Below are 4,994 nucleotides of genomic sequence, written 5' to 3' on the forward strand. Positions count from 1 at the left end.
CTGTGATCTTCATCAATGCCTCTCTGCTGCTCCTCCTCTGCCCTTCCCTCCCTCCCTTCCTCGGCTCGTCTAGTCGCACATTTCAAGTTCCTCCTCTCAGACAACGTGACGTCAAAAAACAGAGACCCGGTTTTTCTTCCCTCCCTGGAAAGACGACGCTGATGAGCTGCACTTTTACGCACGCGTTGGGAATGAAGCGAGAGCTGGCTGCGCTCTGACCACCAGCAGCAGCAGCAGCCGCAGCAGCAGCAGGTGATCATCATCATGGGGAGAGAACAAAAATAATAAAACCCTCACATGTTTGTTGCAACGTTTATCATATGGATCCAGGTCGATAATCAGCCAGTCAGGGGTTGTTTTGCATGTAAATTTTGGGATGTATACAGATTATAGCCCATGAGAAACCAGAGCAGCGGTCAAGAGAGGGGGAGGAAGGAGGAGGGGAGGAGGAGTGTAAAGAAACATGAAAGGCTCCATTCTGCTGATATTCTCAATGGATTAGAAAGCAGCCACAGTCACGTGGATACAGTTGTGTTAAAATTAGCGGCTGTATCACAACCGACTGCGAGCAGAGTGAATTATGCTCATTCATGTCAAGTTAGTTTATAGACTGCTATGTTAGGCTGCAGTGCGCGCGGACCCGGAGAATGGATGGATGGACTCTTGGCAGCGTGCGGTGCCTGTAATCTGCTTCATTCTCTCTCTCTCTCTCTCTCTCTCTCTCTCACTCACTCACTCACTCACTCACTCACTCACTCACTCACTCACTCACTCACTCACTCACTCACTCACTCACTCACTCACTCACTCACTCACTCACTCACTCACTCACTCACTCACTCACTCACTCACTCACTCACTCACTCACTCACTCTCTCTCTCTCTCCTGTTTGTAGTAGTGAAGCAGGAAGGGATTCGGAAAAGGGAGGGAGGACTTTGTGTTCTGCTCGAAAAAAAAAATAGAACTGAGATGCTCTCCTGCACGCTCCTTCCGCTCAAGTTTAACATGGGATTGATTGGACTGCAGCCTCAACCCCCTTTACCTTCCCCTGTCTTCTCAGGCGCAGAGTATTTGCTGGCTAAGCGGCAGAGTTCGCTCTAAGAGGATAAAGTCACACAAGCAAGTCTCCAACCTTTTGTCACGCAACTGATCTTAAGAAATTCAGTAGCTAATTTTGGACGTTTTATATAATTTCCTATAAGTACTGAACGCATCTTAGTCAGCTAAAACAAAAACCTGGTTTCTGAAAGTTAAAGATGCAAGACTTTATTTACATCTTATACATTTACCCGCCACTTACAGTTGGATTTTTAAAATATTATTTATGTGAGAATGAGTTTGGTTTGGGCTCCAAGCTGCGCAACTATAAATTTGACCCCTGATCTAAATTTGAGACTTTATGTGGGGGACTCTGACATCTGCACCGATCTGCTCTCAGGTGTTTCCTTCCCATCACTGCGCTCACAAAGCGCGGGGTAACTCGCTCCACATCCAACAACAAGGTCGTCCGTTTTAAGCAAGACATTAAACCTGCGCGTAAAATCGGAAAACAAAATAATGCACCAAACGAACCGTGGCAGTTAGATTAAAATGAGATGGATCTGTGACATCATAAAGCGAAAACATTACTTTGCAAACAAATAATTGCATACATCTTACAATCATCCGGGGGCTCCTATTTTAAGTTGATGGACTTGCCAATTATCGATGCTTATTTCACCTCCAGCTGGGTGTTGAATATGCAATCACAAGCTACCTTAATCCACAGTGTGTCTTTTAAATCTGGAGGTGTTTCGTGGCGTTTGTGATGCATGACGCGCACCGTGCTTACCACGAGCAGCCGTTTTGTTGTTTGTGTTCAATTTTTCTTCATTTGACTCATAGGGGACATTTATGATCGTGAAAATTTAGCCTGGAGGCTTTTTTATTTTTATTTTTGATCATGAGAAGACGAAGCAATATAAAATCTGACCAGTAAGTCGGATAAATAAACCCCATTAGGAGAAAAAATAGTGCTCCAAAGCACATAACTAAGCACTGCCACGTTTATAATCAGTTGTTTCACCCTATTATTTACACCCCTCCCAAACGCAGATCCACCTTTTAATTTCTTTTAAGCCCTGCGCTGAAAGACAATCTATTAAGATGCCCAACAAGAGGCAGCGGCAATTCCCCAACATCTGGCGGGGTGTCAGAAACTTGATGAATTCCTTATCAGAGCGCGCGCAGGAATCAGCGCTAATAGGTCCCCGGAGTGGCGCGCGCTGGCAAACGCTCATTCAGCAAAGCAGATGTTCAGCAATTGTGCTCTGCGTTTGTCTTTTGACAGATGTATTTTCAGCACTTTTCAGGGGTGGCGAATGCGTAAATGAGCAATTGTCATCCCTTTTAATGACCCGTTGCTCTGTCCTGACGCTCCCTCCCCAAACAGGCCATATATAGTCTATAACGAGAAGTCCCCCACCACCACCACCCCGTGAGCAAAAAAAGGGGGGTAGTTATGTTTTATGAATCACAGAGCTGAGCATCACTGAAGAATGAGTAACGCTGACGTATTTAAAACTGTAAGACAAAGTGTTAACTTTCACCGCCGGCAATTACATCCCTAATTAAAGCCACGGCGGCTTTAAACTGAGCATGTGGCCGTTTTTTTTTACATCCGTCAACAAAGAGCTACATTTGTTTCAGCCTGCATGAATGGCGTGATTCAGCAACTAACTTTTCACCTGAGAGCCCCGGGCCAGCTTCACAGGACGGGGTTCTCCCCCACCCCCCAGGAGGGAGGAGGGAAGGGGAGGGGATAGAGGCGCTCACATATTCATTACTCTTTCAAAATAAAAGAGACAATGCTCGTTAATTCTCCAAAGACAATGAATTAGAATTGGAGAGTGGCTTTCCATTATTTAAAGAGTTCATTCAGCGCTTCCCGTGGCGACTTTTTTTTTCTTATCCTTTTTCTTTTTGCGCGTGCGCAATGTTGTGCGTGCCTAAACATCAGAGTGCTAGATAGATAGATAGATAGATAGATAGATAGATAGATAGATAGATAGATAGATAGATAGATAGATAGATAGATAGATAGATAGATAGATAGATAGATAGATAGATAGATAGATAGATAGATAGATAGATAGATAGATAGATAGATAGATAGATAGATAGATAGATATGTCACTTGTAACAGAAGCAGACTATATCTCCTAACAATTCTGATTTGTGTCCTAGAAATGCCATTCAAAAAAGGACAAGATCTGGTTGCATAATGTCTACGCCATCTTCAATCCATCCTATGAGGAGGATGGCACCGTGAACACACTCCTGTCACAGCCTCACACTGCTCATCACTCCTGCATCACACAAATAAAGAAACAATGAATTTTAGATATTAAAACTGCCTGAGTTTTTTTTCTTTATTTTGTTCCTCTTCACAAGCAGCCAGTAGTGGTTTACCTGTTTCTAAATGTACAATGCATTCATGCAAATTTATAAAATTTGTCTTCATAATATTGCAGCACTCATTATAGATTGTTTTATCAACTTAGGAGAAATGTTGACACTTTTAGTTTTTTAATGTATTTTCATGTCAGACTTACTTCAATTATAGGTTTACATTTTAAAAGCACTTTTTTGCCACTTGCCTATAATAACACAAATGTTACACTTTAGATTGAAAAAAAATGTTAGTACCTTTAGTGAAAATAAAAATCTTCACACTTCTAACTTCTGAAGGTGGCTTTCCAAATGTTGCGCTGCAGCTCGCTGCATGACACATCTGCCAAAGCAAACGCAGTATTTAAAACACCTATATTAAAACTCCTCCTACACATTTTTACTCACCCATTTACAGTGAATGCTTAGAAATGTTACAAACAGGAGAGGGGATGAATGTATTTCATTCCCAGAGACACTTTACACTTTCCTTGACAATAATGCTTGAAATTTCTTTGCAATCTTAAGAATCAGTGAAAGAAATTACAATCATATACACAAGATGTTATTCACTTTCATCAATCTTATTAACTGATTTCTAAAGTAAAAACAAACATTTAAGCTAGATCAAGATAAGAATTCCGCTGTAAGGATGAGCAACGAGGCAAAACAACACATCGTGGCAAACAGAAGGAACAACGGTACAATCTGCGTTTTCATATGTGATGCTGTGGCCCCTGCTGTGCATCTGCGACCCCTGATCAGAGGTCACCTTGCTGTAGTCGGATGTGTTTGGGTAACTGGACCGGTAACCAAAAAAATCCAGGTTTTTGTGTGGGAGGCAGCAGCTCTGGTGCAAAAGCAGAGTGATATTCAACAGCTGTGCTACGCAGGTTTTCAACAGCCATAATAAAAAGTGTTAGACATAGCACCAGTTATTTTCTTCCCACTTTTCCACTAATATAGACTCGGCTTTCCCACCATGCCTTTTGGCCAAACAGCACACCACTGGCTGATATTTTCACAGTATCAGACAAACTGTTATTCTGCGGCGTTTTGATTAAAGGTATTCTGTGTTCGGCTCCACCAACAAGTTGAGTCAAAGACATTTTTTTCTTCCCCACAATCAGCTCCATCAGGATTGAAAATAATATTGCGAGACTTCACAGCTCAAACTTTCCACCATTTCCCATCATTCTTCCATTTCTATTCCAACCCTGCTTAAAAGTCTCCATCCTGGGACAATAAAAGACGTGGGGTTTTCAAGAAAAAGGAGGTGGTGCAGGAGGAGAGAAAGGAACCAGGTAGGAGGGCCTGGTGAAAGAAGGGGAGGGGGGATGGGAAAGCCAGGTGCTGGTGGAAATTGGCAGGCGATTGCCAAAGCGACCTCATGCCAGGATAATGCACGGGGCCATAGGTGTCCCCTGAGCCAGTCCCAACCCTCATGCTGATAGCTTTTCAATGCCTGTGGGACAATCTCTACAATAATTGCTTTTCCTGTTTCAATTCTGCTCCGAAGGCCCTTAACAAAAGAGAAGAGACTTTGTTTCACACAAGCGTTCCC

The sequence above is a fragment of the Kryptolebias marmoratus genome, linkage group LG9, assembly GCF_001649575.2.
Source record: "Kryptolebias marmoratus isolate JLee-2015 linkage group LG9, ASM164957v2, whole genome shotgun sequence".
Lineage (NCBI taxonomy): Eukaryota > Metazoa > Chordata > Actinopteri > Cyprinodontiformes > Rivulidae > Kryptolebias > Kryptolebias marmoratus.